The sequence below is a fragment of the Dendrobates tinctorius genome, unplaced genomic scaffold (assembly GCF_039654945.1).
Source record: "Dendrobates tinctorius isolate UK_male_01 unplaced genomic scaffold, ASM3965494v1 ptg000156l, whole genome shotgun sequence".
NCBI lineage: Eukaryota > Metazoa > Chordata > Amphibia > Anura > Dendrobatidae > Dendrobates > Dendrobates tinctorius.
Genome location: NW_027361823.1, coordinates 29009843 through 29033695, shown reverse-complemented (window position 1 = coordinate 29033695; position 23853 = coordinate 29009843).

Genomic DNA, 23853 nt, shown 5'->3' with positions numbered 1-23853 from the left:
GTAGCATGTAAGCCTGAAAGGGCAGGGTCCTCTCTCCACTCTGTATCAGTCTGTCATTGTTAGTTTGTTTACTGTAAGTGATATCTGTAATTTGTATGTAACCCCTTCTCATGTACAGCACCATGGAATCAATGGTGCTATATAAATAAATAATAATAATAATAATAATAATAATAATAATAATAATAATAATAATAATTTGCTACATTTTGGTGTTTCTTTTTACGGTGTTCACTGAAGGGGTTAACCACAGTGACACTTTTATAGATGGGATCTTTATGGATGTGGCGATACCAAACATGTCTTTTTTTGTTTATTTTAATTTTTTTTTACATAAAAATGTGTATTTATTAGGGGATTTTTTGAAATTATTTTTTAATATTTTTTTTACATATTATTTAAAAAAATGTTGTTGTTTTTTACCTAGTCCCTTTATGGGACTTTCACTTTTATTACTTTGGTTGATGATATAATACATTGCAATGCTCCAGGATTGCAATGTATTACGCCTATGCTGAATGCTTCTGAGACAAAGCAGGGTCATCATGGCAGAGATCGGGCCCGCGATTGCATCGTGGGGATGCTGATCAGAAGGCAGAGGGAGCCCCCGACCCTCTGCCTCCCCCCTGAATGCTGCGATCGTGCCCAATCGTAGCAATCAGGGGGTTAACAGCCAGGGGCGGACGTGGACGCCGCTCCTGGCTGTTAGCGCAGGAAGCTCAGCCTGCCCGATCATGCTGTGATCGGTCAGTCAGATTGACTGACCAATCACAACGTTGTGGGTGCGGGGACCGACGGCATGGTTGCCTGCACCTATTCCTGTGCCTCTCAGCTGTTTGTGAGAGCTGTCGGGACGGACACCACAGTCCATCATGGTGCAGGAACTGACATTTTGCCTTGACGGACTGTGTCCGTCCTTGGACAATAAGGGGTTAAAGGGAAGCTATTTTTCTGTTGTTTGAATCTCGTTTTTGTGCAACATGTAGGTAAAAAAAGGTTGTCCTTGTTTTTATTTTTTCATATCACAATATTTGTAAAAAACCCCCCAAAATTAATAATCTTGCAATTTTGACACTGTTCACTGGGATTGTTTTAGATTCATAATTCCTGTCTTTTCAAGAAGAGTTTGCAGCAGTTTCCTTATCATCCCAGACAAGATTGCAATGACAGGTAACACCTCTATATACAGCTCATAACACAGAATCCATCAATCACAATAGGTGATGTCACAGATGACACTGCTTCCTCTCCCTTCACATTGATTTTTGTTAGATGCTTCCATTCAAAAGATTGGTTCAGAGTCTCGCCATTGTGTCTGTACATATCAAGACTCGAACCCAGCAACTCTTGTGCTCCATCTCTTCCCTCTGAGCTATTCAGCGCACTGGAAAGTTCCTTGCTAAACAAGATACTAGTGCCTGTACTGTTCCTGATTGTTTCCACCCTGAGTTCCTGATTGTCTCAACCCTGTGATCTCCTGATTGAACACCCTATTTAAATCTGGCAGTGCACTTCCTTCCTTGTGAGCTTATTGAGCTGCCAGCCTTTAGTCAAGCTTCTTTCCACCTGCTACTTATCCTCAAGATTATACTGCTGCTACCGTGTACTGACCTCTGGTTATTCCGGACTACGCAACCAGCTGATCCTTTAACTATGCTGCTGCTCCTGTGTACCGACTTCTGGCTATTCCTCACTATGCAACCTGCTTATCCTCCCAACTATACTGCTGCTGCTGTGTACCAACTTCAGGCTATTCCTGAGTCTGACTATTCTACCTGCTGGTGTTGCCCCTAGAGATTGCAATACCACTACCCCAACTCAGGTCAGTCCATAACAGTACATATATTGTTTCCTGAAACATGTAAGTTAGTGTCTAAGAACCCCAAGTGGACAGTGTGAACATTGCAAGATTTCTATTTTTATATTTAATACAAATTGTGCTTTGTAAAAAGCAAAAACACAGAAAACATTGCCAAATATATCTAAAAATACATTTAGCAAAAAACCTAATTTAAACAATAGGTTATTTTTTGATGGGATAACTCCTATGGGCTCTGGTATACATTCCCTACACCCTTTTATATAGGTAGTACCTGTTATTAGATAGTGTGTAAATGTCTGGATTACTGTAAACTATTCAACTATCTGAAAGAAATTGCTTTTTTTTTAACTCCAACTCTTTACTATATGCCACAAATAAGAGCCGTTCTTTCCCGCTCAGACTCTGTTAGATGCTCGCTCTGTGACTCTCAGCGGTGCGTTTTCTGAGCCATCAATATGGCAGACAATATTGCCTCATCTGTCATGATTTACTTAATGTTTTCTGAATATAGTAATATTTGATTAAAATGTAATGCAAACATATCATATCACGCCACATATATTATTACATCCATCAATCAGGTAACTGAAATAATGAAATGTTGATAGGTTTTGGGTAAAACAGAGCCTAATTCTCTGTGTGTTGTCTGAGTGATTAACGTCGAGATCCAGAGAGTCAGTTGAAGAAAAGATTCATTAATATGCATTAGTTTCCGGTCTTCAATGCATCATCATAGATGTGCTAACTGTAGTTAAAAATGATTTTTTAATTTATTAAACACACTAGATATTAATACGCAAGATAAATGGCGACTATTAACTTTTATAATGACTGAACGAGACCTTAATGTTTAGAACAGAAGACGTATTTGGAAGAAGAGAGCGGAGTAATAGATTAGCTGCTGTATAGGTGGAAAGATTAATGGTTTTGAGGGGTGTCAGTAACAAGGTTATGAAATGAGGCCGTTTCTCATCACAAATAAAATATATTTATTGAAGTTTTACTTATGTGGCTGTCACATTCATCAGTGTCTAAGGCATCTGGAAAGTAACACAGCAAGAATGTTCTAACTTTTACTAAAGTAATCTTCATTGTCCTTAGTGTATCTCCACATTGGAGCAGCCTTTGTGCAAAATGCTGAAATAAAAAAATAGAATATATCGCATTACATCAGTTTTAACATACTTTTAATTGATGTGCTGTTAGCAAGAAAACTGATGGACAACTGTAGTCAGCACCCTATCTGGTGTCATGCTTCCCAAGAACAAAGCACAGAAGAGTCAGCATCCTACTTCTTTCTTCCTTAAAATCAACCAATCCCACTGATTTCGGAAGTGGATCCATCAGCGTATGCAATGTAGTCTGCACAGATTCCTTTTATAGTCAGATAGACTTTTGCACTAAGGATAGTTACAGTATAATAAAATACGGTTAGGTGGATTCATAACTGGCTCAGTGATTGTACCCATGGAGTGGTAGTAAATGGTTGCACATCCAATTGGAAGAGTGTTTCAAGTGGGGTACCACAAGGCTCTGCCCTAGCCACAGTGAAATGGTGCCTGGGTAGTAGCAGTGGGTGAGTGTCAACAGTCCGACACACCGGCACGTTCTTACAGATGTGTGCATACTGGCAGTGTTGCTATTGGTACCTTCACCTTCAGGCCGGTCCCATTCCTCTCCTCACCGGGTCCATTACACTTGGAGACAAGGACACTAGGCACGTTCTTAAAAACAAGGCACTCTTTACTTGGCAACACACTTAAGCACACAGAGCAGCAGGCAGTACACTTTACAACTGCTTCTGTCTCATACATAAAGAGGTACGTTCTCATGGGGTTTGGGCTACGGCAGTTTACATGTGGATATGTCGATATGTTACGTTGTGAACCCTGCATCCAAACAGCAGTCTATGATCCCTTGCAAGAGTCACTCCTAGAGCCGCTTCCCTCTTTTGTGTCCTCAGCTGGGTAGCACCCTTCCTTCACAGGGCCCTCCACGTCTGGCCAATACTGGACTCACTTCTTCCTTCAATTCTCCGACTAATATGTAAAGGGGCTGCTGTATGTGCTTTGTGCCTTCCCTGTTATGAATGGGTCACCGAGGGGGATAGCAGGAACACGCTAAGCCACCAGGAAGAAGCTGGCGGCGAAAAGCGTGTCGGGGTGAGGGGACGCCACGGGCACTAACATATACCAGTAAATATGTTTATTTAGGATAAGACTACTTAGTCTTGGATGGTTAAGAGCTGGGGGTTTTCCCTATTCGCTTTAAGGATCTGTCAGTGTTACTTTACACATGGGTCTGTATTATTTCTCATTGCCAGCCTTCTGTTTACCGTTAAGGGCTTGGGGATTTCCCTATTCGTTATAGGATCTGTCAGTGTTACCTTACACGTGGGTCTGCATCATTTCTCATTACCAGCCTGTAGATGGTCCTTATCCTTTAGTTTTATAAGACACTTGTTTATGCTTTTCATTAGTGTTACCATCTGGCTCCAAATGCTAGCAGTTTTTTGATATATACACTTATTTGACAGTGATTTGGATGTGTAGTGCGTGTGATACCGTTAGCTCATTTGAGCACTGTGATTTTTTGTATGTTTCTTTTTACACACATGACTATTGTACTGCTGCTGAATAGTATTAATTATATTTACTGTTTCTATTATTGAGGAAACATGGATCACATCGTCACTTACATGTTTTATGGAGTGATATTATCAGAAATGTCTTATTTTTGTATAATTGTAATTATGTGCTCCAGCGTCCCCTAAAATGGCATTTTGCTTTTTTAGATGTATTTTAATTTCTTTTGAAATAATAATTGGTTTTACAACTATTGGGATCTCTTTGTTATCCTGTATAGTGGCATATAGGATTTGTGTTATATCCTTATGTGAAGTGCCCTTAATAATGAATTACTAGGACATTGGTTGATAAGACACCAAAAGACCAGAGAGGTTGGTAATTAAGCAGATTGCAGACCCCTGATCCTATCAACACAACTAGCAGTAGCCGTGGAGCTTTCCTACGATGCCCTAGATGCTTCATCACAGCCGGACAACTAACTAAGCCTAAAGACAGAAAGGTGAAATGTAAACTGCCCCGGAGCAGATCCCCAAAGGAATAGACAGCCCTCAAACATATATTGTTGGTGAGACAAGATGAGACGCAAACACAGGAAGAGAACAGACTGAGCAAACGGTGGGGCCCAAGCTGTCTAGACAGGACAGGAGAGAAAAGATACTGCCTGCAATCACGCACAAAACCCTAAAAAAGTCCAACACTTCTGATATACAAAAAACCTGAGGTTATACGACCTCACCCCCGCTAGATCAGCACTCTGGTATAAACTGGACGCAAAGCAAAAAGACACCAACATAACAGGGGACTGAACAAGCTGAGACATATGAAGCAGGGCCCAGCGCTGCCCCCAGCAGGGTGCACGCTGCACCCTAGCGACAGAGCAGAAAGCAAAAAAAGACACAACCAGATTAGATGCAAAGGATTAGCAAAAGAATAACTTAACTGAACATGCAGATCAGGCAGGGGACAAAAGAACTCCAAATGCACAAGGAGGAAAAATCACCAGCAACCTTCAAGAGCAGCCAGCTCCATTATATGCTCCCAACCAGTAATCCCAGGTTCCCAATTATCATCGTATGGTGGAGAACTTCCATCCACCTGACCAGCTCCACTACTCTCAGTAACCACCAGAGGGAGCAGAGGGAGCTTTGGCTCAGAAATCCGAGCAAGGGAGTTCACAACACTTCCCCTTTAATTGCTGGATATATATATAATATGTGTTACTGTAATGCTAAAGTAATGCAGGCACAGCATAGGTTTGTAGTTAGGACACTAGGGGGTACCATAGATAGAGATTAGGTGCTAGATAGGATAGCAATAGTTAGCTGGTTTTAGTCAGAATAGAAGCAGTTAATTAGCTGTACCAATGGGATTATTGGTGGGAGGAGTTACTAAGAGGGAACAGAATTGTTCTAGAAAGTTAGTCAGAGTGTTGTGAGAGATGATACCGTGTAGAACTACAGTGGAAGTGTGGTGGGGGCCAGGATTGGGGGGGTGGTCCACTGCTTGCCACATCCGGACGACACGGGCACCAGGGAAGCAAGGACAAGACAGAGGCAGAGTTCAGTTACAACAGTTCCGGATTTTATTCGTCATCCTCCTGACAACCACAACCACGCACCGCAGTTCCTTAGAGTTCTCCGTCTCCAGGCCCGGGTACCTGCACCTTTCCTCCAGTCGAAGTAACGTCCCTCGCGGATCTTTCGCTGGGGCTGTCCTAGACCAATCTACCGCCAGCGCTTCACCTGCCCGAGGTCGTCGTCTAATCGGTACCCCTGGGGCCTCGTCTGTCCTGTGGTCCGTCGGGTCAGGGCCACCCCCCTGACTGTCTCTTTCCTGTCAGTCCCCTCACCGAGCTCTTCACTGTTCTCCGCCTTCTGCCGAGCTCATCCCGGGACTAACTTGCCTGGAACCCCAACCAGTCCTATTTATCCCCTCTCTCACCGGGAATTCGCCTCCTGGGTTCCCATCTCCCCGCCCACATGACTAAGCGTTTCTCAAGCCCTAAGCTGCTGTTGAGTCCTGAACTACTCCCCCCTGCCATCTTGTGGTCATTTCTAGGTACTGCACTCTCTTGTCTGTCTTTCCCAGCTATCACCCTGCTGTCCTTGTCAATCTCCGGCCATAGGGCACCAACTGTTCCCTCCTACTTCCAGTCAAGTCTGTCCATCAAGTCACCTTCCCCACACTCCCCTTCCTTTGTCCATTGTTGTCCCGACAATCGTGCTCCCTACCTACGTCGTTCTGAAGCTTGTCCACAGTCTGTTATCGGACCGGTTGTTGGGCCAAACTCGATGCCCACGGGGGGCCGAACCAAACCGGGAGCACCATGCTCCAAGCAGCCTACTGCTACTCGCCTGTGCGCACGCCACGTGACAACTTCTTTCAGGTTGGTGAGGTCCACCCGGACTACTCTACGGCGTGTACCCCCCACTTCTCTCCCCTTCTACTACCTTCAGCTGTCCGGAACGCCAGGACCAAGGCCTGTTGCCTACCAGGTCATCACTGGTGCCTGCCCGTCCTTTTGGGGTGTCCATGGTGTCGGGGACCTGACTGACGGACCACTTTCTGGTTCAATGTTCTTCGTCTCTTCGTCCTTCACTTAAAAGAGTCATGGCCGGCATTTTCGTCACATCTACCTCGTACCCGGAACCTGTTACACACACATTTTTTTTTGGTTACACACACTACTCATTAAATCAACTTTAACATACTGTTACCTTTACTTTAATAACAACAGGAGTTACTCAACTGGAGTAACCCCCTTTTTCTTTTTTTCTTTGTTTTTCTTTTCCGTTTTCCTCTTTTTATCATCACAACATTTTCTCACAACATCTTTGTTTACAACAGAATATGAATACTCCCCCTCCCTTTAGCATTAGTATCTTCTCCCCCACATCCCCGCTATGTCAGGAGATAAAGGTCAAACAATAAAAACTTTTTTTTAACCTGGACGAAAACTGTCCTCGTCGCCTGCACAACGGTGCTATCTCCTGATAGCTGGTAGCAAGGGGCCCCACAGCCGTGGAGCTCCCAGGATGCAGGGAGTGTCTCTAGGGGTCCTTTTTATGGGGGCTCGTGGTCTTCGGGTTCAGCGATTACGGCTACCGCGTAGTAGCCGCGGGGACAGTACTCCTTGTAGTATGATACCAAGTCCCCCTCCCGCAAAGCCCGGCCGTGACGGATGGAGGTCACGTTGATGTACACCTTCTGGCCGGTTGTGAGGTCCCGAATGAACCCGTATCCCTTTTCCAGCTTGGTTTACATGAGCCGACCCGTAGATCGTGAAGCCGCCATGCCAGCCTCCCCTCTCTCATGGAGCAGGTTCCAGACCTCCTGCTCCCTGGCATTTTTCTTCCGTATGACCTCCGCGACCCAGACAGAGGGTCCAGTGTAGGCCCCGAAGTCCGGTGGGCGGGCCACGGCCAGGGTTGAGAGCAGGGCAGAGGCAGCCGCAGATTCCGTCAACCCAGCAGCCACTGGGGCCAGGCGGCGGGCAGGCGTAGCCCTGGGTCCCGGTGGATAGGCTGCAGGGCCCGACAAGCAGGCCGCCGCCGACTTCGGGGGTGACGCAGATGTGGCCATGGGGCAGGCCGCAAACAGAGTTGTGGACGGGGCCGGAGTGGCGGTCGGTTTCAGGAGATAGGCCGCTGCTGGCAGGTGGAACGCAGCAGCGTCGGCCGCGGGCTGGTTTCACATCGGCGACAACAGATGTGGCGCCGCTGGGCGGGGTGACTCGGGGATGGGAGCAGAGGTGTCGCTCGGCCCGGCGAAGGCCACAAAGCCCTCCGCAGCTGGGTTTACAGGAGCGCAGGAGGCCGCGCGGTGCGGCCGGGTGGTGGGGGCCGCTTGCGGAGCCGCCGGCAGAGCCGGGGGAACTCTCACCTTCCCCGGCGCCGTGGCCTCCGACAGGCCGCCCCGCTACTCCTCCCACAGCCTCCGATCTTCACCCCGCCGTCCGGCTGGGCTAGCCTCTAGGCTTGTGGGTCCCGTGGGGAGACTCCCCAGTGATGTCTTCGGCGGCTGCTCCCGCAGGGCCCGCAGTCGCTCCTCCTCTCCGCCCGATGTCTGGGTGGTTGTCAGTGGTTCCCGAAAGCAGGTCTCCCAGCGAGATTCGACCTCTTGACGCCACCGCCATTCCAGGCGTCCGAGGCCATGGCAGCTGCAGCGTCGCATCCCGTCCGGTGTACAGCAGTAGAATGGCGCCAAACAGCCGCAGCCGGTCTTCCCACCCGGGCCACTCCCACTCCTGGGTGGAGCGATGGTCGGCTTCTCCATCCATCTTCCTGGGTCCAGTATGAGGGGACGGCGGTCTCCTGACATACACTGCTCCCCCCGGGGGTAAGTTGGGATGGCCCCAGTCCATCCAGAATAACTGCAAATGCCAGGGCCTCTTCCTGGCGTTGGAGTACCACAGCTGTTGTGAGCTCATTTTCGGGTTTGCCTCTGGCTTCTGGTGAGGATTATGGAGCTGGCTGTGCTGACAGAGGAGTAGTGAGTTCTCTATCTGGACTCCCTCTGTTGGTGAAGGGAGGTAATGAAGCTGATCTAAATGGCAGAGACCGGCCACCTGAGGAAGAGGACTGCGATTGGACATCAGGAGTTTCTGATTGGATTTAAGGAAGCCGACTCCCTAGTTTCTTGCTGGTGATTTCTCCTGACTGTGGCTTCTGGTTTCCAGTTTGGTTCCTGCCTTCTTAAAGCTAAGTTTTCTCTGCTATTGTTCATATGAGTTTTTGTCTGGTTTACTCAGTTTTTGTGTTCAGCCAGCCCTGGCTGGGACTGGGCTGAATCCCCGTTTTGTCTCTGATCAGTTGATCTTTTTTGCTCTGTCTTCAGAATATACCTGAGTGCTGATATAGGGAATTGAAGTCTAGCGACTTCAGGGCCTTTTTCTATCAGACGTGTTGGACATTTTTTGGCAGGTTTTTTGCGTGATTGCAGACAGCAGCTTTTCTTTCCTGTCCTTTCTAGTTATGGAGGGCCCCATCGTTTGCTCAGCCTATCTTTCTATCTGTGTTTGTGTTTTCATCTTATTTCACCGACAATACATGTTGGGGGCTGTCTATTGCTTTGGGGTCTGCTCTGGGGCAGTTTAGATTTTCCCTTTCTTTCTTTAGGCTTATTTAGTTCTCCGGCTGTGACGAGGCATCTAGGACCACCGTCGGCACGCTCTATGGCTACTGCTAGTTGTGTGGATAGGATTAGGGGTCTGCAATCCGCTAGTTACCAACCTCTCCGGTTTTCTGGGCTTAGCTTGCTTTTTGTTTTTTCCTCCTCGGTGACTCATTCATAGCACACAGCCATGTTGGTCGGCTTCTGGTACTGCCCCGGATCCTCTGATGACAAGCGATGATCCGGAACAAAGTCTCCAAATTATAATCCACAGGTGAGCAGTCTTGTAATCCACAGGTATTTGTAATCCACAAGTGAACAGTTCTTTTGGAGCCCTCCTGGCGCAGGCCTGCCGCAGAAGATGTCGTATTAGCGGCGGCAATCCTGCCGACTACGCCAAAATGTGGTGGGGGCCGGGATTGGGGGGTGGTCCACTGTTTACCACGTCCAGATGACACAGGCACCAGGCGAAGCAAGGACAAGACAGAGGCAGAGTTCAGTTGCAACAGTTCTGGATTTTATCCATCATCCTCCTGACAACCACAACCACGCACCGCAGTTCCTTACAGTTCTCCGTCTCCAGGCCCCGCTACCTGCACCTTTCCACCAGTCGAAGTAACATCCCTCCCGGATCTTTCGCTGGGGCTGTCCTAGACCAATCTACCGCCAGCGCTTCACCTGCCCGAGGTCGTCGTCCAATCGGTACCCCCGGGGCCTAATCTGTCCTGCGGTCCGTCGGGTCAGGGCCACCCCCCTGACTGTCTCTTTCCTGTCAGTCCCCTCGCCCAGCTCTTCACTGTTCTCAGTCTTCTGCCGAGCTCCTCCCGGGACTAACTTGCCTGGAACCCCAACCAGTCCTATTTATCCCCTCTCTCACCGGGATTTCCCCTCCTGGGTTTCTATCTCCCCATCCCCCATGACTAAGTGTTTCTCAAGCCCTAAGCTGCTGTTGAGTCCTGAACTACTCCCCCTGCCATGTTGTGGTCATTTCTAGGTACTGCACTCTCTTGTCTGTCTTTCCCAGCTATCACCCTGCTGTCCTTGTCAATCTCCATCCATAGTGGACCAACTGTTCCCTCCTACTTCCAGTCAAGTCTGTCCGTCAAGTCACCTTCCCCACAGAAGAGCAGCAGTAGCTTGGGGCAAGTGGTACGAGACAGTCAGTGTGCTGATCTGAAGGAAAAAGAAAGCTGAAAGTTGAACTTCTGGGGAGCACTCTCGGGGAGAGGCCAGGAAGCGAACCTCAGGGCAGCGTCTGGGGACACCGTCTGGAATTGACCGGGACCTAGGGTCCAGTTGAGACTGCAAGTGGCAGTCTGGTACCTTGCCAGGATGGCCAACATAGATGGGGAGGGTCCAGTGACTGCCAACGGGAGGATTCTGCGGGCCTTGGGTTCAGAGAAGGTGCAGGACGGTGTCAAGATCAGATCAGGAATTGTGCAGAAGATGGCATGTTAAAGCCTTATGGTAACGGATGGACTGTAACTGTGCTGCAAGAATTTGTTCCCAATAAAAATTCTCAGAAAAAGAACGGAGACTCGGACGACGTTTGTGTGAGTTCACATCCCACAGGGACACTGTATCCTGATCAGGCTCTGGTCCCGCAAGTGGGTGAAGGATCGTACACATGCCACTCCAACACCAGCAAACACTCCAAAATTGGGGCACCTGGGTGCTGAAGAGTTAAAGCCCCTCATCACAGCTGGCACCCGGGCCCCAGTTACAAATGGGTTTCACCTACTTGCTTGCTGAACTGGATCTCAGTTACCAAACTGACTATCAATAGTAAGGCTATGTGCACACAATGCGGATTCAATGTATTTCCTCATCGGTTTTTCCGTGTGGATGTATGGAGGATAACCGGGCTGCGGGTACCTGTACTGAGCCGAGTCTGGAACTGTCAAGGCTGCATCCCATTGTAAAGGGTGTACCAGGACTGCTGTGTACCACACCCCTCTTTATTAATGTGTAATGTACATATCTGTGTATAGTGTTTTGTACGATATTATGCTGTAGCTTAGAGTAGGTGCAGTACCTCAAGGTAGACACTAGATGGGGGTACATTAGTGTACATAGTTTACTTAGGATGAGTCAACTGTGGGTAAGCCAGGAGCACTTCCTGAATCTAGTTAGTAGGGCCAATGAGCCCAAAGAGTCCTGTAGGACTCTAGAGCCCAGGACAGCTCAGTGGCGAAAGACCAGGGCGCACTTGAGCAATCTTTGTCAGCCACGACTATGGCTCTGGTTCCCCTCACACCCTGTTGCCCGGGGAAAGGAATAGGGGACTGGACAGGTCCCATGACCTGGAAGTCGGGGGCCCAGGTAAAATGTAAACCAAGGGAAAAGCATGCAAAGTGAGGCAGAGTTTCCCGCTGTCAAGCAGAGTGCAGCGGGGTGAGCATCGCGCTCAGCATCCCGAACACCGGCGCTGCAACGGGCTGCAGTCGACGGCTTCCTGTACCACTAGCGGGACAGTGAGAGTAAAGAGTGCTGTGTGCCCAGTGACTGCGAGTACCGTGCATGTGCGGGGAAATGAGGGCCGGTTAAAGGACAGTAGCTTGCGGCATTCTCTGCCATCTGTTGCATATCAGCCCACGCTTAACCCAGGGATTGCTGCACAGGCTCATGGACTAGGGGCTCAACAGGTAAAACCAGAGACTGCCCATTGCCACCAGAAGACAGATCATCGTTTGAGGGACCCTGTCTCTGGACATCTCCCCAGCCATTGACGGTGCTACAACCCCCACGGGATCATCTGCTGTGGAGAAACATAAAGGACACAATAGGTTTGATATTTGGACTGTTAACATTCTGCACTTGCTTTTTATCATTTAACCATCTATCTCCCTGCGAGGAGTTTAACTACCCTGTTAATTTAATTTTTAATTTTGTTAACCCTTACTCTGCTTCCTTTGTGTCACTGCATCCTGCAACCTGTTAATAGTAATCTTTATTTATATAGCACCAACATATTCCGCAGCGTTTTACAGTTTAACAGTTTCAAAACACAAGTCATAAGTAACAACGTTAACAATACAATAATTAAAGCAAAATAACATGACCCTGCTTGTGAGAGCTTACAATCTACAATGAGGTGGGGGAAATACAAAGTACAGTACGATTAATCCCCCAAACCCCACAGTTTTAAGCGAGCCTTAAAAACTCATTTGTTCAGACTGGCCTATCGCCTCAATGCATTAATGTAAATATCCCTGTGTAGCTCATTTCTAAATTTTTTACCATAACCAGGTTCCTTGCATCATGTTCTCACATGCTTTTTGCATTTAATAGCCCTCTGTGTCTGTACTGTTACATATTTTGACTGTTAACTGGTTCATGCAGCAACAGGAACACCCAATTCTTACCCTAGGGAAGGTCCAAACCATAAAAACAATAAAAGCAATTGTTACCATCCACCTTTCGTGTCTCCCCTTTTCCCTTATAGATTGTAAGCTTGCGAGCAGGGCCATCATTCCTCTTGGTATCTGTTTTGATCTATGTGTTTATTGCTATGCTGTAATGTCTATTGTCTGTACAAGTCCCCTCTATCATGTAAAGTGCTGCAGAATATGTTGGCACTATAGAAATAAAATTATTATTATTATTATTACAGGTGTCTATTTACAATGGTGTATTTACAATGATGGTCCAGCCATCTTGAGGGATGAATGGAGATAGCCCATTCACTACACATGCATACTTACACATAGAATGACTTTGATTAGTGAACGTGATAGACCGCTCTGAACAAATTTGTTTTTAGGGAGCGCCTGAAGCTATGCAAATTGTGGATAGTCCTAATTTCTTGGGGTAGAGCATTCCAGAGGATTGGCGCAGCACGGGAGAAGTCTTGGAGTCGGGAGTGGGAGGTACGAATTAGTGCAGAGGTTAGTCGAAAGTCGTTTGCAGAGCGCAGCGGTCAGTTAGGCCAATAGACAGAAATGAGGGAGGAGATATAGGGGGTGCTGCACTGTGGAGAGCTTTGTGGGTGAGAACAAGTACTTTGAATTGGATCCTATAATGAATGGGCAGCCAATGTAAGGACTGGCGAAGAGCGGACACGTCCGAGTACCAATTAGCCAGATGGATGACCCTGGCTGCTGCATTAAGTATGGACTGGAGAGGGGATAGTCGAGTAACGGGGAGACCAATTAATAGAGCATTGCAGTAGTCCAGGCAGGAGTGGATCAATGCTACAGTGAGGGTTTTTGTTGTTTCCATGGTGAGAAAAGGGCGGATTCTAGAGATGTTCTTTAGGTGTAAGCGGCAAGAGCGGACAAGAGCTTGTATATGGGATGTAAAGGAGAGATTGGTGTCAAACATAACACCCAGACAGTGCGCCTGCTGCTGGGGTGTTATTGTGGTGCCACCCAAGGAGAGGAAAATGTCAGATTTAGGGAGGTTAGCAGACGGCGGGAGCTGAAGAAGTTCAGTTTTGAAGAGGTTGAGTTTCAGATAGAAAGCGGACATGATGTTGGAGAGACAGTCACTGGCGTTCTGTTGTACAGTTGGGGTAAGGTCAGGGGATGACGTATATAGTTGTGTGTCATCAGCATTAAGATGGTACTGAAAGCCAAATCTGCTGATGGTCTGTCCAATTGGGGCCGTGTAGAGAGAGAAGAGAAGGGGGCCAAAGACTGAGCCCTGAGGTACCCCGACAGCGAGAGGAAGAGGAGATGACGCGGAGCCAGAGAACAAAACACTGAAGGAGCGGTCAGAAAGATAGGAAGAGAACCAGGAGAGATCAGTGTCCTTAATGCCTAGTGACTGGAGCCTAGAGAGTAGGAGATGGTGGTCAACAGTGTCAAAAGCTGCAGATAGGTCAAGAAGAATGAGCAGAGAGTGGTCACCGTTATGTTTTGCTGTCAGAAGGTCATTGGTCACTTTGATGAGTGCAGTTTCAGTCGAATGTAGGGGGCAGAAGTCGGACTGTGAATGGTCTAGAAGGGAGTGAGTGGAGAGGTAACGGGTAAGGCGGGAGTAAACTAGGTGCTCCAAAAGTTTAGAGATGAAGGGGAGATTGGAGATTGGTCTGTAGTTGTTTGTGCAGGATGGGTCGAGAGCGGGTTTCTTTAGTAATGGAGTAACAATGGCGTGTTTGAAGGAGGATGGGAAAATGCCCGAGGAGAGGGAGAGATTAAAGATTGCAGTTAGGTGAGTTGTGACGACTGGAGAGATAGACTGGAGGAAATGTGAGGGAATAGGGTCGGTAGTGCATGTAGTCGGACGAGAGGAAGACAGGAGTCTGGAGACTTCTTCTGTGATGGGGTCAAATCTGTTTACATGGAAATGCTTAAAAAAACAAGTGATTAAAGAAGAAATGTTAATCATTAGCATTCCTGAAGTGTTGTGCACATGCTGCGGAAATCTCTGTCCTTATTTGCAGCGTTTTATTTTCTGCAGCTTGTCAATTCTTTTGGCGGATCTGCAGCGTTTCTGCACCCATTGACTTCCATTAAGTCAGTCAAATCCACATCAAAACCACAGGTGTAAAAAGATTTGCGGATTTGCTGCAGATTTGCTGCCAAAAACGCTGCAGAAAAGGAAATTATGTGAGAAGGAGGAAGAGAGTGGGGGCAGAGAATATGTGTGGGCGGAGAATATGTGTGAGCGGAGAATATATGAGTGTCTGTCTGCTGGTGTCTGTATGTGTCTGCATGTGTGTGTGGTTGTCTGCGTGTGTGTGGTTGACTGCGGGTGTCTGTGTGTGTACCCATGCGACGGCCGGCCCATAGTGATTGTGTAACCAGGTTGCGGGATGCAGTGACGGACAGGAGACAGAACAAGGGTTAACAAGTTTAACAATTTAATTTAACAGAGTATAAGCTCCTCGCAGGGAGATTAAGGGTTAAAGAGTTAATGCAACAAACAAACCAGAGGGTAAAGGATACAGAATATCAGCAGTCCAATTGTCAAAATTTATCATGTTCCTTAGGATCCTCCTCAGCTGATCCCGCAGGGGTTGTAGTGCTGTCAACGACCAGGGAATTGTTCACAGATGGCGTCCTTTAAACGATGGTCCGTCTTCTGGCGGCAGCAGTCGGTCTCCAGTACCTTCCGCTGAGCCTCCAGTCCATTAACTTGTGTGGCAAAAGTAAATAGGGCTGCAGTCCTTCCAGACACAATGGGCTGAAGTGCAGCAACTGACAGGGGAAGGCCGCGTATGCTTGTCCGGCACCCGGCTTTCTCCCTTCCACACATGCGCAGTACTCACGATCAGTCAGCGCATGGAGTCTCTCTCTCTAATGGCTCTGCTGAAGACCGCGGGAGCTGGTAGGCACAACTGGTCACAACGCCGGTGCTCAGGGGATGGAGTACCCTGCTCACCCTGCTGCATGCTGCTGGTTCGTGCCGAAACTGCTGCCACTGCGCACGATTTTGCTTTTATCCGGCCCCTCCTACCCAGGTTATGAGATTGGTCCGATCCCTCATTGCTTCCCCCATGCAACATGGGAGGCAGCCTCAACAGTTCCGGACCCGGCTCAGAACAGGTATCCGCCGCCCGGTCCACCTCCTTACAATTGCACTTAGGAGTCATCTGATGGACTACTACTAACATCTGGCTATGTCTGCTGTCACATATAGCAGAGACAGCATAAGCCGATGATGGGAGAGTAGTCTCATCATCCGGCGCTTGACTTCATTTGTAAGAAAAAATCAAAACATTAACATAATCATATACATATGCACAGACAATATATGGTACATACTCACCAAACACCTAATCCTCGACGCCCGCTTCTCCTGCAAGCAATCAAAAATAATAAACCAACATATACTCCCTGTCTGCTGTAGTCCATTTAATACCGAGTGTCCCACTCCCACGGCCACTGGTGATACACTGACAGGAGGTAATCACTCCCGCAGTGTATCACTGAGAGGCTGTGAGAGTTCACCAGAGTACATACAGGGCTGCCACTAGGAATTTCCAGGCCCCATACTGGCAAAATTTTCAGGGCCCACCTTGAGACTCTGCCCAGGCTCCACCCCAGCCCCGACTCCATCCCTCGAACTGTCCACAGGAAAAAGATTTTTTAAGCCCCCACCACGACAAGGTAGACTCTTTTGGCTGGGCCCTACTCTACTCTAACCAATTAAACATTTTTTTAAATATCCAATACAATTTAGGTTAATTTTTATTTATTTTTCAATTTTTAAAATGACCAATAATATCACATACAGGGGACAAATGCCACCGCACCATGACCAGACAACATATTACCACTACATAGTGACCTATAATACCACATACAAGGAACAAATAGTGCCACACCATGTCCAGACCACATAATACCACCATATGATGACTAATAATGCTACATACAAGGAACAAATACTACCACACCATGTCCAGACCACATATCACAACAGTGACCAAATAATACCACATACAAGCAACAAATACCACCGCACCAGGTCCACACCACATATTACCACCATATGATGACCAATAATACCTCATACAAGAAACAAATACCACCACACCATGACCAGATCATATATTACCACCACATAGTGACCAAATAATAGCACATACAAGGAACAAATACCGCCACACCATGGCCGTAAAACATATTACCACCACATAGTGACTGAATACTACAATACTGATCAGTAATAAAAAAGCACAATACTATCACCATAAGTGCCATTATACACAGGAGATCTGTGCTTACTATGCAGTGTCTGTGTACAGGTAATACAGTGATCATGGTGACATTATACACAGGAGCTCTGTATAGTGTATAATGTAAAAGTAATACAGTGATCACTGGTGACATTGTTCACAGGACCACTGTATATAGTATACAGTGTATAGTGTCATTGTACAGGTAACACACTGACTTAACAGTGACATCTCTAGGTGAAGTCCTTCATCTTTGCTTTTAATCTTCATCCCGCACAGACCGCCGTCACTTCTTCCAGCCAGGGCTAGTATCTGCAGGAAATACCACAGTTATCTAGAGCACCACTTGCAGAACACATTACTTATTTTTTTTCCAAATTCTAAACTACACCAGATGAAGAAAAAAAGGCGACAGTGTTGCTCTGCACAGTAACGAGACCTCCTCCCCCATTTAAAACAGTATCCTCAAAAAATAAAATAAATACATCACTGCAGTAATAATATCCCTTATTTAGCCCCTATGGTAATAGTATCCCCCATTCTGGTCCCATGTGTCTCATTCCTGGCTCCAGCCATATGTTCTCCTATCCTGCCCCCATGTAATGTCCCATCCTGCCCCATATGATCTCCCCATCCTGCCCCATCTGTCCCATGATCCTGCCCCATCTGTCCCATGATCCTGCCCCATCTGGGTAATGGGGTGTATTGGGACATATTTTTATTGCACAAATTTTTAGGGACATCAGGGTGAGCCGCCGAGCCTAACCGGCAGGATTCAGTATAGTGGACCTGCAACATTCTGAAAATATATAATGATGACATATAGCTTTATAATAATTACTAATGTATTAATGCTGATCAGATTGAATGATCTGTCCACAATGAAAAATTAAGATATAATTAAAACACAAACCGCTATCATCAATAATTAAACTAATTAAAATAAGCTTAAGTAAGCCTCATTAATACTGTAAGTTGTTAATTAATGGTTGCCTCAATAATTGAAACAAACATTATGTTATATTCTAAGGGAATAATTACTTTGTATAGTTTTAATGATAATACTGTAGATTTAAAACATCTCTGTGTTAAAGAGTGTCTGTCAGTAGGCCAAAAGTGACCAATTTGTGCTCTTATTTTATCCCAGCTGCTCCAATGAGTAATTTTTTAAATTCACCATATAGTCCCTGAGATGTGGGCCTTTTATTTTATGCTGTTTTTTTATAGTCTTTACTAAGGGGGCATTGCTTACAGGGTAATAGTGCAAAACAGACTAAACACACTCCCCCACAGAATCTCTTAAGCAACACCCTCTTGGTAAAGACCATAAAAATGATCATTAAAGGGTTTTTTACTATGAACAAAAGTTCATTTTAATCAATAGATTCTGAAATTATAATATTTTCCACAATTGGATGTGTTTAAATAAAATGTTCCTGTGCTGAGATAATCTTATAAATGTTCCCCTGCTATGTACTGTGTAATGGCTGAATGGCTGTGTCTGACCATGCAGGGACATGTTCTGACTAGAGTTGAGCGACTTTTGCTTTTTTAGGGTCGCGTTTCGTTTCGTGAAACCCGACTTTTCCAAAAGTCGGGTCGAGCAAGATCGTCCGATTATAGGGAAAAGTCGGGGTCGTCCCGAAACACGAAACCCAATGTAAGTCAATGGGGAATAAAAGTCGGCAGTGAGAGGAGGACAGGAAACACACCTACAGTGCCCATTTGAATGCCAAAAGCATCAATTCTTCTTACTTAAGCTTGTCAACCTTAATTAACTTCATAATACAAGTTACGCACTGAAAAATGGGGGTTATTTGGCTAAATTTGTGGGGGGGGGAGGGCTGGCTGCAGGTTTTCATGTGCCCTGGGCGAAAGAGCGCCCCTTTAACACATACCACAACTCATCATGCTCCGATACGGCAGAGAAATAGTGGTATAGTACAATGAAAAATACCTCACTTTTTACATCTCATGACGAGGCCTATCTATTTCTCCATACAAAATCATTGGTCCCATATAATGTTTGAAACAGTATATGATGAGCTCCACATAATGCTACAGTATATGTTGGTCCCCATGGATGAAGCTCCACTGTCTTATGGGCCCAAATAATGCTCCAAACATAATGGGCCCCATTTCTAATGCTCTAGTGTATAATGGGCCCTGTAAATGCTGCTCCAGTGTCTGATGTCCACCTTTGGAATGTTCCAGTGTATGGTGGGCCCCATCTATCATTCTCCAGAGTATAGTGCTCCCCAAAAATTGCTGTCCCAACATAGAAAACAATCAAATAAGTCTCCTCGCTAGGGAATCCCTGTACTTGTCTGGACAGGTGCTGTAGCTTGCTTAACAGCTCGCCAGCCGTTCTCACGCCCAGTATGGATTGCACGTGATTGCACAAAGGTTAGAAAGGGTACCGTATCCCTGGATAACATGTATGGATAGCGTACACATTCAAAATATATGTCTATACAGCATGAGGCAGGCTCAGACGGTGTTAGGCCCAGTATGGATTGCACGTCATTGCACAAAGGTTAGAAGGGGTACCGTATCCCCGGATAACATGTATGGATAGCGTACACATTCAAAATATATGTCTATACAGCATGAGGCAGGCTCAGACGGTGTTAGGCCCAGTATGGATTGCACATCATTGCACAAAGGTTAGAAAGGGTACCGTATCCCTGGATAACATGTATGGATAGCGTACACATTCAAAATATATGTCTATACAGCATGAGGCAGGCTCAGACGGTGTTAGGCCCAGTATGGATTGCACGTGATTGCACAAAGGTTAGAAAGGGTACCGTATCCCTGGATAACATGTATGGATAGCGTACACATTCAAAATATATGTCTATACAGCATGAGGCAGGCTCAGACGGTGTTAGGCCCAGTATGGATTGCACGTCGTTGCACAAAGGTTAGAAGGGGTACCGTATCCCCGGATAACATGTATGGATAGCGTACACATTCAAAATATATGTCTATACAGCATGAGGCAGGCTCAGACGGTGTTAGGCCCAGTATGGATTGCACGTCATTGCACAAAGGTTAGAAGGGGTACCGTATCCCCGGATAACATGTATGGATAGCGTACACATTCAAAATATATGTCTATACAGCATGAGGCAGGCTCAGACGGTGTTAGGCCCAGTATGGATTGCACATCATTGCACAAAGGTTAGAAAGGGTACCGTATCCCTGGATAACATGTATGGATAGCGTACACATTCAAAATATATGTCTATACAGCATGAGGCAGGCTCAGACGGTGTTAGGCCCAGTATGGATTGCACGTGATTGCACAAAGGTTAGAAAGGGTACCGTATCCCTGGATAACATGTATGGATAGCGTACACATTCAAAATATATGTCTATACAGCATGAGGCAGGCTCAGACGGTGTTAGGCCCAGTATGGATTGCACGTCGTTGCACAAAGGTTAGAAGGGGTACCGTATCCCCGGATAACATGTATGGATAGCGTACACATTCAAAATATATGTCTATACAGCATGAGGCAAGCTCAGACGGTGTTAGGCCCAGTATGGATTGCACGTCATTGCACAAAGGTTAGAAGGGGTACCGTATCCCCGGATAACATGTATGGATAGCGTACACATTCAAAATATATGTCTATACAGCATAAGGCAGGCTCAGACGGTGTTAGGCCCAGTATGGATTGCACGTCATTGCACAAAGGTTAGAAAGGGTACCGTATCCCTGGATAACATGTATGGATAGCGTACACATTCAAAATATATGTCTATACAGCATGAGGCAGGCTCAGACGGTGTTAGGCCCAGTATGGATTGCACGTCATTGCACAAAGGTTAGAAAGGGTACCGTATCCCTGGATAACATGTATGGATAGCGTACACATTCAAAATATATGTCTATACAGCATGAGGCAGGCTCAGACGGTGTTAGGCCCAGTATGGATTGCACGTCATTGCACAAAGGTTAGAAGGGGTACCGTATCCCCGGATAACATGTATGGATAGCGTACACATTCAAAATATATGTCTATACAGCATGAGGCAGGCTCAGACGGTGTTAGGCCCAGTATGGATTGCACGTCATTGCACAAAGGTTAGAAAGGGTACCGTATCCCTGGATAACATGTATGGATAGCGTACACATTCAAAATATATGTCTATACAGCATGAGGCAGGCTCAGACGGTGTTAGGCCCAGTATGGATTGCACGTCATTGCACAAAGGTTAGAAGGGGTACCGTATCCCCGGATAACATGTATGGATAGCGTACACATTCAAAATATATGTCTATACAGCATGAGGCAGGCTCAGACGGTGTTAGGCCCAGTATGGATTGCACGTCATTGCACAAAGGTTAGAAGGGGTACCGTATCCCCGGATAACATGTATGGATAGCGTACACATTCAAAATATATGTCTATACAGCATGAGGCAGGCTCAGACGGTGTTAGGCCCAGTATGGATTGCACGTCATTGCACAAAGGTTAGAAGGGGTACCGTATCCCCGGATAACATGTATGGATAGCGTACACATTCAAAATATATGTCTATACAGCATGAGGCAGGCTCAGACGGTGTTAGGCCCAGTATGGATTGCACGTCATTGCACAAAGGTTAGAAGGGGTACCGTATCCCCGGATAACATGTATGGATAGCGTACACATTCAAAATATATGTCTATACAGCATGAGGCAGGCTCAGATGGTGTTAGGCCCAGTATGGATTGCACGTCATTGCACAAAGGTTAGAAGGGGTACCGTATCCCCGGATAACATGTATGGATAGCGTACACATTCAAAATATATGTCTATACAGCATGAGGCAGGCTCAGACGGTGTTAGGCCCAGTATGGATTGCACGTCATTGCACAAAGGTTAGAAAGGGTACCGTATCCCTGGATAACATGTATGGATAGTGTACACATTCAAAATATATGTCTATACAGCATGAGGCAGGCTCAGACGGTGTTAGGCCCAGTATGGATTGCACGTCATTGCACAAAGGTTAGAAGGGGTACCGTATCCCCGGATAACATGTATGGATAGCGTACACATTCAAAATATATGTCTATACAGCATGAGGCAGGCTCAGACGGTGTTAGGCCCAGTATGGATTGCACGTCATTGCACAAAGGTTAGAAGGGGTACCGTATCCCCGGAAAACATGTATGGATAGCGTACACATTCAAAATATATGTCTATACAGCATGAGGCAGGCTCAGACGGTGTTAGGCCCAGTATGGATTGCACGTCATTGCACAAAGGTTAGAAAGGGTACCGTATCCCTGGATAACATGTATGGATAGCGTACACATTCAAAATATATGTCTATACAGCATGAGGCAGGCTCAGACGGTGTTAGGCCCAGTATGGATTGCACGTCATTGCACAAAGGTTAGAAAGGGTACCGTATCCCTGGATAACATGTATGGATAGCGTACACATTCAAAATATATGTCTATACAGCATGAGGCAGGCTCAGACGGTGTTAGGCCCAGTATGGATTGCACGTCATTGCACAAAGGTTAGAAAGGGTACCATATCCCTGGATAACATGTATGGATAGCGTACACATTCAAAATATATGTCTATACAGCATGAGGCAGGCTCAGACGGTGTTAGGCCCAGTATGGATTGCACGTCATTGCACAAAGGTTAGAAAGGGTACCGTATCCCTGGATAACATGTATGGATAGCGTACACATTCAAAATATATGTCTATACAGCATGAGGCAGGCTCAGACGGTGTTAGGCCCAGTATGGATTGCACGTCATTGCACAAAGGTTAGAAGGGGTACCGTATCCCCGGATAACATGTATGGATAGCGTACACATTCAAAATATATGTCTATACAGCATGAGGCAGACTCAGACGGTGTTAGGCCCAGTATGGATTGCAAGTCATTGCACAAAGGTTAGAAAGGGTACCGTATCCTTGGATAACATGTATGGATAGCGTACACATTCAAAATATATGTCTATACAGCATGAGGCAGGCTCAGACGGTGTTAGGCCCAGTATGGATTGCACGTCATTGCACAAAGGTTAGAAGGGGTACCGTATCCCCGGATAACATGTATGGATAGCGTACACATTCAAAATATATGTCTATACAGCATGAGGCAGGCTCAGACGGTGTTAGGCCCAGTATGGATTGCACGTGATTGCACAAAGGTTAGAAAGGGTACCGTATCCCCGGATAACATGTATGGATAGCGTACACATTCAAAATATATGTCTATACAGCATGAGGCAGGCTCAGACGGTGTTAGGCCCAGTATGGATTGCACGTCATTGCACAAAGGTTAGAAGGGGTACCGTATCCCCGGATAACATGTATGGATAGCGTACACATTCAAAATATATGTCTATACAGCATGAGGCAGGCTCAGACGGTGTTAGGCCCAGTATGGATTGCACGTCATTGCACAAAGGTTAGAAGGGGTACCGTATCCCCGGATAACATGTATGGATAGCGTACACATTCAAAATATATGTCTATACAGCATGAGGCAGGCTCAGACGGTGTTAGGCCCAGTATGGATTGCACGTCATTGCACAAAGGTTAGAAAGGGTACCGTATCCCTGGATAACATGTATGGATAGCGTACACATTCAAAATATATGTCTATACAGCATGAGGCAGGCTCAGACGGTGTTAGGCCCAGTATGGATTGCACGTCATTGCACAAAGGTTAGAAG